We start from the raw sequence: 14479 nt of genomic DNA on the forward strand, positions 1-14479 counted from the left end.
TTGAGTTTAAGTGGTGCGACAATTTTTTCCTTTCTTCTCAAAACTGTATACTATTGTTATATGCTTTTTAAATGAAAATAATAATAAAAAGTCAACAAACATTTTGAGTGCCATGTATACATGCAATGTTATAGACAAACAACCATATAAAATGCACACTATAGACCTTATCATTTTCCAAGATTTGTAGCCTTTGGAATTTTGGAGATTCAGATGCTAAGTGGAGCAAAGAAAAAGACCACTCTAAAGGTAAAGATAATATTCCACCTATGATGGACACATTAAATCTATTCATGAAAATTAGAATACAAATATTTTGGGCTAAAGTTACTTAAAAATATAAACAAATTCGTGATGAAATCTTGTTTGCTAGGCCAGGCTGCCAACAGGACAAACAGGAACCTCCTTTGTGCCAGTCACTGGCAATATAATAATGAGTGGAAGTGGTGTGGGCATGTTACAGCTGGGGCTGACAGGAAACAAGTGCCAATCAAATGACTGTGCAAGAGTCGGCTCCATGCTGGTAAAAAGTGTTAAAGAGATGGTGAGACGGTGTCATACAATGTATGTCAGGAGAGCACAGACTGGACCTTGACCTCATCTATGAGCACAAGACAGGCTTCCCTGAGCCTAAGGCTGATGGGATTGAACCCTGAACCTAGAGGAGGCACTGTGCTGTGCAGATCTCAGGGTGGAAGTGGAAAAGACTGAGGGCCACGAGAGATGCCATAATGAAGACTGGGAACCCTGAAAGCCCAGGGTCCCCCATGAACAATACAGTACCAGTGAAAAGTCAGAGAGAGGCACTGATACAGTAGGACTCAGCATTCTTAAAAGATCATTCTGGCTGCAGTGTGGAGAGGACTACATGGAAGGCAAGTATGCAAGTGGGGATGAGACTGATCCTGGACCAGAGAGGTGATGAAAGCAGATGAAGACAAAAAACGACTTCAGAGGTGGTGAAATTCAATGGGATGAGATGACAGTTGTTATATGGGGCTGAGAGAGGATAGGACTTATGATATGGATTTAGGAAACCAGAATAAAAAATATCAAAACAGGCTCATTCTCTCTTTTGAGTTGCCCGCAGTTTTGCAGGTTTGACCACAGGTTCTCTTCTGAACACGCTGCACTTAGTGGTAAATCACACGGATGGGAGAGCAGAGCAACTGGGAGGTGTGTACCACAGTGGCTGTCCCTTCAGCCAGATTTGCCTTGGAGTCATTAGTCACCCTTCTGCTGCCTTTGGCACTTTCAGTTCAGAGACTCCCTTTCCTACCTAGGCAGTCTTACACTTATTTCCACAGTTGTGTCTAGGCTCTTTAATATGGCCTTTCGCCTTTGCATCTGACCTTAGGTTGGTGACGGTGAACCTTTTAGAACTTTCAATGAAAACGAACAGCCCACTGTACTGCACTAGCACAGGCCTGGTAAGCATTGGTTTGTGGAGAAAGGCTTGCCAGTTTTTGCAACCTAAATGATTGCTGTCTTTTTCTCAAATGTACAATATATTAAGGTCTATCTTTTAAACAATATTTAATTTCCTCCCTTTCCATTAATTTTTATCAAAATAAAACAGAATGCTTAAATAATAATGCAATTTGCAACACGAAAAAAGACACTACTGAAATGGATCACTTGCCAGGCCAGAGGGTGTCATACACAAGGCCAAAAGATTAATCTACCATAAATATAGAAAGCCAAATACAGAGTGGCTGAGGTCTGCTCCGATCTGATCAAAGAGAGTGCTGATTGTTCGAAAGTTAGATTTAAAAAATTTTTTTATTTTTATTTTATTTTATTTTTTTTTGTACCGGGGATCAAACTCATGACCAAGCGTTTGCAAGGGAGGCGCTTATGCCACTAAACTAAATCCTTGGCTGAAAGTTAGATTTTAAAGGATTATACAATCAGTCAGTGGAGAAACAAATTCATTTAATAAATGTTGTTTAGGGGGCTGGGGATTTAGCTCAGCGGCATAAGTACCTGCCTTGTAAACAGGCAGTCATGAGTTCGATCCCCAGTACCGATAAAAAAAAAAAAGGTGAAAAAAAAAAATGTTGTTTAGACAACACATCAGTAATTGTCTGTCAGTAAAAAGACATCATATTCCTACCTCACACCAGAATAAAAATTCAAATGTAGGAAGAAAAAAAAATGAGAGAAACAAAAAAGAAAGGAGAAATACAAGTAAGTATTCTCTTCACATATTGGGCTGGGGAAGCCTAGACATGACATAAAGGCAGTTAATGAAGGGAACCAACACGTGAGAGTCCACACCATTCATGCTGATAAGATACAGAGGTCTCGGGTAAGGGAGCAGCTTGTGGAAATGCCAGCTCTCTCCCACAGTAATGACTCTAACAAGGAAGCAGTGCACAGAATTTCCGGCAAATGCCTTGATCCTTTCTAATTTCCCTACGTGGGCTTTTCTGAGAAATGTCAACATTACTGCATCGAAACAGGAAGGAAGGCTAGGACAAACTTAACTCTTTTTGCTACTCTGAAAGCCTCCTATATATGGCTGTGACTCAAAGGAATGAGTGCTACCAGATATTCTTCAAGTTTTCAATGCTGCAGACTCCTTGAATTGAGGGATCTCAGAGTGTTTTCAATTCTGGAGAGTTCCATGTCCAAACCTGCAACACTTTAACAAGACCTCCCCCTCCACACCTCCCCTAGCCAGCACCAGGCAGTACTTCAGGTTCTAAACTGGACTCTCGCCTTTGGGTCAGCCTCACTGCACACCGCCCCTCCTCTGCAGCTGCTCCTCTGCTTTTGCTAGGGCTAGGAAGGGTCCCCACAGCACTCCACTATTTCCACTTATGTATCTGTTTGTTTTGTGGTACTGGGCATCAAACCCAGGGCCTGTGCATGCCAGATAGGAGCTCTGCCACTGAGCTCACCCACAGCAAATTCGCTCTTCCTAAGTTCTTCCATGTGCATCAGCTCAACTCTGCCTAATATCCTCTTACCATACTAGAAATGTGAATTTCAGAGTAAAAGCAAAAACATTCTCAGAACATTTCTAGAAATATTTAACATACTGTTCAGAAGGATGGATGCTGCTGAACTGTGGCCCCGACACATTCATCCAGAATGAAGTTTGGGTAGGAGGGAGCCTGCTTTGGGACGCGGACAGAGGTAACATCAAGAGCACTGGTAGTTCTAAAGCCTGGACCTCAGTCAGCTCCTGGTTGCTGCCTTTGCTCCTGTGATTTCACCCACTGCACACAAACCACACCTGCCCTCCAAGGTAAGTACCAGGTTCTGAAGTACTTTTCTTATTTCCTCCCTTAAAGCTCATAAGCCCCACCCCCACCTCCAGTTTGGAATTCTGAATTCTGACCCTTAGGGAAAAATAAGAACGCACAGATACCTATTTGGCAGTGTGGTATAGTTTGACAACTACAGTTCATTGGTGCCTTGGCCTCAGACGTGAAAGTTACTCACTTTTCCTAGTAATTCTGATGTATAACAGAAGATTCACTTTTGAAATGCTATTATTTGCAGAATAACATAGCACAAATATTTCTTTTAAACCTCAATATGTAGATCATAAATTTCGAGTAATAACATCATTCTTGAGTAACTCATGAAAACATTTATCTTGCAGTTTAAAATGGAATCATTGTAAGTCCTCTGTCTGAGAGTAAACTGGCTACAATTTTTTCCCACTCTGTGGGTTGTTTTTTCACTCTGTTGGTGATTTCTTTTGTTGTGCAAAAGCTTTTTAATAGGGTGAGATCCCATATTTAGTCTTTGTGGTATCTCTTAGGCGGTCTGAGTTTTGTTCATGAAACCTCTGCTTATACCTGTGTCTTTGAGATTTCTACCTATTTTTCTTCCAGTAGATTTAGTGTGCTGTTTTAATATTTAGATCTCTGATCCATTTTGACTTTAGTTTAGTGCATGGTGATGGGTTTAGGTCTAATTTTAATCTTTGGCATGTGGAAAGCTAGTTTTCCCAGCACCACTTATTAAAGAGACTATCTTTCTTCCAGTAGATTGTGTTTGGCTCCTCCATCAAAGATAATGTGGCTGAGTATATTTGGAGTTGTCTCAGCATCTTCTATTCTGTTCCCCTGATCCTCATGTCTGTTTTTGCCAGTGTCATGCTAATTTTATCACAGTAGCTTTGTAGTATAATTTCCAGGTCAGGGGATTGTGATGTTCCCTGACTTGCCTTTGTTGCCCATGATTGCTTTTGCTAGTCTATGTTTCTTCTGATTCTAAATTAATTTTAGGAATGTTTTCTCCTGTTCTGTGTGGTGTACTATGGTATTTTGAATCAGATTACATTAAATGTATATAATGGTTTTGGGAATAGAGCCATTTTCATTATAAAGAATTGAAAAAAATCAGGCCCTCCAAATTTAAGATTTCAGATGAAGAAATAAAAATTTAATGATTTAAGATTTCAGAGGAAGAAATACAAGTGGCAAATGAATATATGAAAAAATGTTTAACATCACTGGTCATTCAAGAGATGCAGAATAAAACAACACTGAGTTTCATCTCACTCCAGAAAGAATGGCTACCATCAAGAAATCAACCAATAACAAATGCTGACAGGGCTGTGGGGAAAAAGGAACTCTTCTCCACTGTTGGTGGGAGTGTAGTTTGATACAATCACTGTGGAAATCAGTATAGAGATTCTTTAAAAAACTAGGATTAGAGGTCCTATTCAACCCAGGTATTCTCCTTCTGGATATCTTCCCAGAAGAATTAAAAACATACCACAGTAATATATATATACTCATTTATAGCAGCACAATTTGTAACAGTTAAATCTTAGAAACAAACCCAAATGGCCATTAACCAAGGACTGGAGTCCTTGGGTTTTTTTTATACAGTGTAGTACTACTCAGCCATAAAGGATAAATTTGAGACTTTCATAAGTAAATGGATGTCACTTAAGACTATCGTTGTAAGTGGAATAAATCAGACTCATGTGTGTAAACATCGCTTTGCCTCACTAGTGTGAGAAGCTGAATGAATAAATAAAATGCAAAAGGTACAACAGATAATGTGAAATGGGAAGAAACTGTTCAAAAGGAAAGAGAAATTAGGGTGGGGGAAAGGAGAAAAAAGAGAAAAGGGGGAAATACACACACACACACACATACATACATACACACAATAGTTAAGATAATTACACATCCAGTTTCTCTTAGCTCATTTAAAAGAAAGATTTGTGGTAATACTGTCTGGATGTATTTCATGCCTACATCTTGTGCTCTGAGTAACTACTATGAAGATAATAATGTACAATGTGCTGCTGATTATTGTTATTCTTCTATCAGCATGATTTCACTGTTTTATTTTATTGCTATTTTTCTTTTTCTTCTCTTTAAAAAATGCACTCATTTAAAATATAATCATACACTCAAGACAGAGTTGAGAGAAGGGGAGAAATGTCAGAAAGGTAGATGATGATGCCACATGTGAGATCAGGTTGGGAGCACAGAGAACACTGAAACCATAAGATACCACAGAAGCAGAAATCAGGTAGATTTATTCAACGGGGACAGGGAGCCTGAGAATGAAGGGCAAAGACACCCACCGCAAACAAGCCACAGAACTGAAAGTGGAATCAGGACACTTTAGGTGCTTTGCTAACAGGCTGTGGCTTCTCCTTCTCCTCTTCTCCCTGGGGCTGAAAGAGGAACATCTGTTGTTCCCCCCTGGAAAAGGACAGAGAACGCAGTCCTGAGTCACAATCTTGGGTTCCTCCCTGTCCAGTCGGCCCCCAGCCCACATCACCTTGGCAGGTCACCTGAATGGCCATGGCTAAGTGGTGATATCAGACACAGCCACTGAGTATGTGCAAACTAGAGAGGCAACTCGGAGACCATCAGCATCCCTAGCAGATGAAGTCCCAGGCTCTGAGGCCTAACCATACTACTAGCAGCTGACCTTGAGCAACCCACATGGCTTTTCTGACCACGGCAACACGTGTAAAGGGTGGTAAGGACACTCATGCTCTTAGAGGACCTCTGTAAGAATCAAACTGAAGTATTCAAAAATGTTTTGTACGTTGTGGTGAACCTCAAGCAACTGGAAATTACTGGAACAGACACAGGAAAAATAACAGGTCCCTGAATTCTTCTAGGAGGGTCTTTCTTAGTTCCATGCCCTCCATTCCTCTAATAGTCCTGTCCTGGTACCCAGCCCTGCTCTTCCTCAGTGTATAGACTGGCTGGGCCTTCAGTTAAAAGAGACATAGACTGTAAAGCACAGAAGGGGTAAAGAGAGGAGAGACGGTGGAGATAAAAATACATGCAAAAGTGCCAAGGAAAGATCACTTAAAATGGTAAAGCCACAGTGGCAACCAGCTTCTTATAAAGTGAAATCTATACTGCACACATCACCTGCCATCTCATCCTGCAGTGTATACACCATGATAAATGTCATGTATGGACTGCAAATGTGTCCTAATTAAAAAGTGAAAACAACTGTCTACATAGAAAGCTATTTTCTATACCTTGAGCATGGTGGTAGTCACACTTGTCTATGTCTATCAAAACTCATGAAACTATACACTTACAATTGGTGAACTTTCAGTAAAGTTATACCTCAAAACGACTAATTAGAAAACAAGTATAATATTCAACAAGGTCAAAATAATGTCAAAAAGGTAATTAATATTCAGTTCTGGTAAGTTTCCTTTCCTATACTATAATACTGCCCTCCTGCCAAGCCCCTAGGATGTTACATAACTTACACAGGCAAAGAAAGAACTTCACAATGATAATCTTAAGTGACATTATTCAGACACGCAAGCTTAAATATCACATGATTTCTCTTATACAAGCAACTCAAAGTGTAAATAAATCAGAGAGCAAAATAAAAGATAAATAATAGCAAATGGGAAAGATAAGATATTTTGCAAATGTGAAGGAGACCAAGAAATGGAAGGAGGGGGCAGTGAGGGAGAAGAGGAAGCAGTGAATGAAGATGTGTCACATACCGTACCAACGCCCCATGACAAATGCAGTTACTTCATACTGCAAACACGCACTAACAAAAATAAAATAGCAAGACTTCTTTTACTCAATGAAAAAGGAAGCCTCATATGGAGACATAGTCAGGCAGCCAGTGCATCAATCAACATAGGGACCAGGATAGCTCATCTCACCATGTTCAGAGAGCAGCGCTGCAGAGTGCACAGCTGCACAGGTCCGTGCGGGGGGCAGTAGTGCAGGAATATACAGGTGAAGCTCCACAGCCTGGATTCAGGACCAACCAGAGACCAGAGGAAGAGTCCTCTGCCTGGTCAGGATGTGGACTTTCTCTAAATCAAGGTCTATCTGACTCTGTGTCTTCCCTTACACTGCAGTCTGCAGCCCGAGGCTCACATGCAGGCACTACGGCCCTGACCCTGGGGTCCTTCTTCCTCTTCTCGTTACTTCCCTTGAGCTCTGGCCATCAGCACTGAACTAAGAAAATGTCCACAGGGTGCCAAGCACTCTGCAAGGCTCTTTACTGAAAAGAATGTAAAGAATCACAGAACATCCAAGTTTGCAGGAATTTCGGAAGCTATCTAGTTTTGAGCATTTTAACGATGGCACCGTCCTAAGAGAAAGTGTAAATAATGAGCCTTTAGTTGCACTGTCTAAAACACTTAGTGTTGTGGTAAGAGGAACTCAAAGGAAAACAGCAAAAGGAAGTGAGGAAGTGATGTTCTGGTGTGGCCTTTATCTGGTCTTGGCCTCAGCAAGGGGTGAGCGCGACAGACCAGTGATGTGGACAGTGATAAAGTGAAGAGATAGCAAAGAATGCTGCAGAGACTCGGGAAGCTGTCAAGAGCAGACTGTGTCTTCACGTCCATTACTGCATACCAACCAGAGACCCAGGGTCAGCAAGAAGCATTTCAGGCTGGATGCATAAACCGCAGGACCGCCCTAGGGAGACAGGGGTCCGGGAGTCCCTGAGCCTTGCTTAAGCAATGCAACTGCCAGCCTTCGGGAATCACAGAAAGTCAACTGACTTATTTTTGTGTTCCATAAAGTTTCCAGTTCAGACTTTCAGGACTATTTTCCTCTCCATGCCTCATGCTTGCTACATTACTTTGCCGCCTGCATTCTTCTCATTCTGACATTTAAATTTCTTTCCAGCTCATAAAGCTTTTGTGTTATTTAGATATTTTCCACATAGCCTTTTGCTCTCTGGGAAGTCATTACATAAATCTAATAAGTAAATACATTTTAAAGGATAAGAAATAAATGGCAGAAATAATTAATTAAAATGAGATAAAGTTCAAAAGTTAGGGTGATTTGGACTACAAAGAAAACATTTAAAAGGTACACATAGCTACAAAGAAAGTACTATTTAAACACTGCTGCCTCAGAAAGACAGGGGTCGTTTTCCTGGGGATGCTGGAGTGGAATCGGAATATGGCGGGTTACTGTCAGCAAGTTCTTATTTAGTGTTTTCATTTTAAATTTATAATTCAACATTCATGAAAAGATTATCATAAGAAAATACAGGAGGCACCAAACATGTTTAAGTAAAAAGTTATTGTAGGGGGCTGGGGATTTAGCTCAGCGGCATAAAGCGCCTGCCTTGCAAGCAGGCAGTCGTGAGTTCGATCCCTGGTACCAATAAAAACGAAAAAGACAAAAAAAAAAAAGTTACTGTGGTAAAAGACAGTGCTATTCACTAATCCCTCTCCAAATACTCTTCCTCACTTCAAGTACACTTAGCCCACTGCTCTTGTCATATTCTGAAGCAGCTCTGGAAGTCCTCTTTTGTAAATATCTTTATGAGATGCAATAAAAATCACACTGAATACTGCTGCAGAGTAGGAAGGCAGGCTCGTAAAAGCAGTATAGCGTCCTCATCCACTTTGTTCAAGAGATCTGGCACTGTGAGACTCTGGCTCCTCCCCAGCTAAAGTAACCATAACAGTAAATATTCTGAACCCATTCAGGACATCAAGGCAACCACAACAGCACACAGAAGACGCTCATGAAACAGGGCTTCCTGAATTGCTTAAGAACGTGGCAGGAACAATGGGTAAATGTGTTTGAAGTGAGGGGAGGATTCTGAAGAGGATTAATGGCAAGATATCACTTACTGTAATAGTTTTTAAAAATGTAAACATTCACTATATTTTTCTAGCTTTATATGTACACATCAGCCACTAAAATCTGAGGATGCAGCCCATGATGGCAGTCTCTCCAGGACCAACAACAACAAAAACTGCCCTTGGACAGAAGGAAAAAGAGCTCTTAACTAGATGGTGCATGGCACACTGACGTTAGTGTGGGTCAAAGTGTGGGGGCCCCGGAGGCAGAGGTTTTCAAAGCAGATGACCACCTGACCTGAGTGTCATAGACAGCGCTGCTGGAAAGCAAGGACAAGAATCAACAGCTGGGGTCAGGAATTTATTTCCACTTTGACAGAAAGGCTTCTTAACATGTTCCCTTTTCTGTAGGCACTAGGGATTAGTTCCCCCGGATCCAGGGTTTTTTCTTTTTCACTGATAACCAAAAACAGATTGATTCTCGAATCAAATCACTTAACATATGAAGCTTGTATCAGCTGGCAAGCCTAAGATGACTTGTTCCCACTCTGTGACCTCCCGTGTTGGGCTGTCTGGCTTGGCGCCAAATGCTATATTAGGGAAATACTTTCCTTTCAGCCACAGTTTAAAATGGAACCATGGATGTAAATAGATATCTTGGTTCTTACATACTTATTTGCTAATTTTGTTCTGATTATTTTTGAAGTTCATTAAGAATAGGGCTGGTATTAAAGCTTTGATTCTGATACTACAAAGCATTGATAAGTGATAATTATCTCAACTATTTTTCACGCTCAACTTAAAACATTCTATTTCTTGTTTACTCCAGAGATTGATTTTTTTTTTTTTTTTTTTTTTGGTACTGGAGTTTAAACTAATGACCTCACACTTACCAGGCAAATGCTTGAGCCACTGAGCTAAATCCCTAGCCCCTATTCCAGAGATTCTTAAACAATAGTCTATAAGTGGCAGACAAAGCAAGAAAGGACAAATAATTATTAAGCAGATTTAGCTAGCCTCTTCCCTTTGCCACGTAAGAATGTCCAAGGTTCAGAAATGCTTCATCAGAAACCAGAAAGGATTCAACTCCACCAATAATTTGACAAACTAGCAGTGTAAACAGGTTAAATGAGTGAATAAATTCACAAAATTACTCACGTGATTGGTCAGTCAGGTGGAGATTAAGTAGCTCTTTATTGCTTCAAAAGAGACTAACTAAATTGAAATCATTTCCTGAATTAAGAAACCATAAACAGTTGTTTGATGTTACCTTCAAAGAACCATAGGAATAGCAGCTAACAAACCATGAAAGAGACAAGACAGTTGAAAAGATTTCCTTGAAAACCATTTCCTCATTTGGAGAAGAATGAGAGAACCTGATTCCTCCTGGACGATGGTGAAGTGGTAGGGGTAGCAGGGGGCTCAGTGGCAGAGTGCCTGCCTAGCATACATGGGGTCCAGGTTCCACCCCAGTTCAGAGAGGGTGGGAGGGAAGGCAGTTGGGGTAGGAGGGATGCAGGGCGGGCCAAGAGATAAAGAGGTGTCTATTTCGTGGCCTGTTTTTCCTTTAGACAACTCAGAGTGAGGGAAGATACTCCAATATAACTACAAGGACCTTTCTTATAAGAACTAAAGAGCAACCAAGTCTAAGGTGCAAAAGAAACAAGCAATTATTTGGACTTTATCATTAACTGCTTAATGACTAGTACCAGAGCTTCAGTATGTGTTTGTGTGTGGGGGGATTCAAACCTGCCCAGAGCTACTTCTTTCAGCATGGATTACTTCCTCAGTATTTCTTGCAAGGCAGGAGTGCTGCCAATGGATTCTCTGAGTTTTTATTTAGTTGGGAAGGTTTTTATTTTGCCTTCACTTTTGGAAGACAGCTTTGCTAGATTTGGGATCCGTTAGCACCTTTACTATGTCATCTCACTGCCTTCCAGCCACAGGGTTCTGAAGAGCTAAGAGGTAGGTGACAGCGGTGAGCTTTGCTAGAGTTCCACTTATGGGACAGTAGCTTCTCTCTTACTGCTTGTGGGGTTTCCTCCTCTCCTTCAGTCTTTTGACACAAATGTGTCTGGATTTAGATCTTTTTATGTTCATCTTCATTGGACTTTTGTTATGCTTCCTGGATATATAACATATTTCATCAAATTTGAAAAGTTAAAATATTCTTTAAATGTTTAATTAATTTTAAAATGTTAATTATTTAAATATGTAAGCTTGTCATTTTCCTCTTCCTCTGGTGCACTTAATGGTGACCCATATTTCTCTGTGGTTGTTGCTTTTCCTCATTCTCTTCTCCGGCTGTCAGACTGTGTAACTTCCCTTGCTCTATCATCAAGTCTGCTGGGTCTTCTGTTAACCCCAATTTACTGCTGAGCCCTCTAGTGAGCTTTTCATTTAGTTACTATATTTTTCAACTCCTGAATTAATTTTTTTCTCTTTTTTCTTTCTTTAAATTTTAATTGTGGTAAGATGCACAAAAATAAAATTTACCATCTTAACAAGGTTAAATGGGCAGCTTGGCTTCATTAAACACATTAACATTGTTTTACAACCTTCACCACCCATCCCTCTAAATCTCATTTGAGTGGAATCATACAGCATTATCCTTTTGTGACCAGCTTGTTTTATTTAGCATAATATCTACAGGGTTCACTAACGTTGCACTATGTGTTAGAATTTCCTCCCTTTTAAAAATGGAATAGTGAATTGTATGTATCTGTATGCCACATTTTACTCCTCCATTCAGCCGTCAGTGGACATGAGTTGCTTCATTGTTTAGTTATTGGTGAACAATACTATTGTGAACACAGGTATACAAATATTTCTTGGAGCTCATGTTTTCAGTTACTTTGAATCTACATGTAGAAGTGGAACTACTAGATGATCTAGTAGTTCTGCTTTTAATTCTTAAGCAACTGCCATACTGATTTCCACAATAGCCTCACCATTCAACATTTCTACTAATAATGTATAGGGTTCCACCATCTCCATGTCTTTGCCAACATTTGTGATTTTCTATCATTTTCATACATATAGCAATTAACCTAATGGATTGGAGGTGATACCTTGTAGCTTTGATTTTCATTTCCCTAATGACAAGTGATATTGAACATTCTGTCACATGCTTTTTAGCCAAGTCCCTCATACCTATTAAAAGCAGGGTTTTAAAAAAACATTGCTGAACTATAGGAATCCTCTATGTATTCTAGGTACTAACCTCTTACCAGATGCATGATTTATAGATATTTTTCTGCCATCCTATAGGTTGCCTTTGTATTCTACTGGGTCCTCTGGTGTACAAAAGTTTTAAATTCTGATGTAGTTCAATATTTTTGCTTGTGTTGCTGATGCTTTTGGTGTCTTATCTCCATCTGTTTCTTTTAGAAATAATTTATATTTCTTTATGAATATTCTCTGTTGGACAAGTTACTGCTACCCTACCTTCTTTTAATCCCTTGAACATGGTTTCCTCACTCTTTAAACACAGTTAATAAAAATCATCTGCAAAGTTCAGTATGTGAGCTCCCTTAAAAACAGACTCTATTGCCTCCCCCAGTCCTTGTGTCACAGTACTCAGTTCCTTTACATCTTTCATACAGATTGAGATATCTGTATAGATATCTGGTGTTGAAAACTGGCTATTTTAGATAATACACTGATTGCAGCAGCTCTGGTTACAGATCTCCCCACTACTCAGAACTCTGATGCTGTCCTTCAAGTTTTTGTGAATCTGGCTGAATTACTCCTGTGACGTTACTTCCCCTGCAGAGTAGGATGCTGATAGCCCTGCTCAGACTTTCCTCATGTTTCACCCTTCACAGTCTGGCTCACTGGGATGAACCCTGGGCAGCCTGAGTTGCACTTAGGAAAAGGAAAGGTTTTCCTCCCAGCTGTGCTGTTTCATGTCGCCACAGCTGTGAGTGGGCTGGAGATTGCCCTCACAGGCCAGGGAAGCACTGGGTATTTGGGAGGAACTGGAGTTACTCTGCGAAGTGATAAATATTTGTCTTTAGAAAAAGATACTTTTAGGGCTGGGGATTTAGCTCAGCAGCATAAGTGCCTGCCTTGTAAGCAGACAGTCGTTTCGATCCCTGGTACCGATAAAAACGAAAAAGACAAAAAAAAAAGAAAAAGATACTTTTACATCTGTACTGTTTTTCCACAGCTGGATCCATTCTGATCACTGGAGTTCCTATAAGTTGATTACTTAATATTTAGAAGAATGGTAGAAAATAAAATCTTTATTGTTAAGAAACTAAAATCTTGGGGCCTGGGGATTTAGCTCAGTGGCAGTTTGATCCCTGGTACCACAACAAAAACAATCAAAACAAACAAACAAACAAAAACCGAAACTCTTTCTCTGCTTCTTGGAACACAATAAAAATTAAGGTTTAAAAAAGCCATTCTAATACAGTACTTCTGAGTGAATATTACAAGGTCAACATTTCATACCTGATCAAAGTTTCTTCTAGATCAGTTTGAGTCAACTTTCCTTAAATAAAAATTTGGGGTTTAATTAATTATTACTGACAAGTCTGACAGAGCTGGAAGACTCTAGGACCCAAGGGACAGGGAACCCAAGCAAAGGCAGGCAGCAGTGGAGACAAGATCAAGTCTGACAGAAAGAGGCACGTGACTGGAAGCTCTCCCTCAAAGTCCTTAAGGGCGCTCAGTTCTGGCCAGCAGGCTGGGGCAGAAAGTGACAGGACAGCCCAGTCATTCTCTCTTCCTGATCCAGCTGCCACTTTAATTTCAAGTCATGTGAACACAATTGCTTTTTAAAAATCCTTTATAATGCATGAGCTTGTTTATAAGTCCTGACCATCTCACTATGTTAACTACATCTCCATCTCTTTTGCTTTTAGAATTCAGAGTAATAGCAAACACAAAGGCGAATGATCACACAACAGCAAAAGCAAAAACAAGAAGGAAGAAAATGAGATCACACTAGATCTTCAAACTAAAAGCCACTCTCCTCCTTGGAAAGCTAGCCTCTTTCCTTTGACAGCTTTTGCCTTACCGAATGTCATCTACAGTCCACAAAAATACTTTCACCTACTTTATCCCTTTTAAAGATGATATTTTCTTTCTTCTTTTGAGCCACTCAACTTGCATATAATTCTCTTAATTAAATCTCGTGGCCTGGTCGCACTCTATGAGTCTCACAAATCTAGGCTGAGGCAGCTGCTCGGGCCCTGGACTTGGCTCTGTCAAGCTTTCTGTGCACCGGGCACATAGGTGTCTTGGAACTGCAGCACACTGACTGACGTTCACTGAACCCCTCAAGCCCACATCCCCATGCAGGGGCGTCCTCACTTCTCCAGGGGACTTGAGGGTGAGAATTACCCACCACTCCCACCTGTCACTGGAGAAGTGAGAGGCAAGACAGCAAGGAGAGGTGGGAGAGAAAGGACCTGTGCTCCTCCTAAGGATGAACAGGGG

At 40.5% G+C, this 14479-nt stretch overlaps 1 protein-coding gene across 7 annotated transcripts in view; it reads right to left on the reverse strand.

The window, feature by feature from the left end:
• Slc20a2 (solute carrier family 20 member 2) overlaps positions 1-14479 on the reverse strand; it is a 96702-nt gene that overhangs the window by 39450 nt on the left and 42773 nt on the right. Inside the window, exon 1 of one of the 7 annotated variants that reach the window (XM_005001289.4) lies at positions 5567-5687. The exons of the other annotated variants lie outside the window; for them this stretch is intronic. The gene's annotated coding sequence lies outside the window, so the exon portion shown is untranslated. Of the gene's footprint in view, positions 1-5566; positions 5688-14479 lie in introns of those variants that run through there. 7 annotated transcript variants of the gene reach the window in all.

The sequence above is a fragment of the Cavia porcellus genome, unplaced genomic scaffold (assembly GCF_034190915.1).
Source record: "Cavia porcellus strain 051 isolate PalLab524CR breed Dunkin Hartley unplaced genomic scaffold, mCavPor4.1 scaffold_29, whole genome shotgun sequence".
NCBI lineage: Eukaryota > Metazoa > Chordata > Mammalia > Rodentia > Caviidae > Cavia > Cavia porcellus.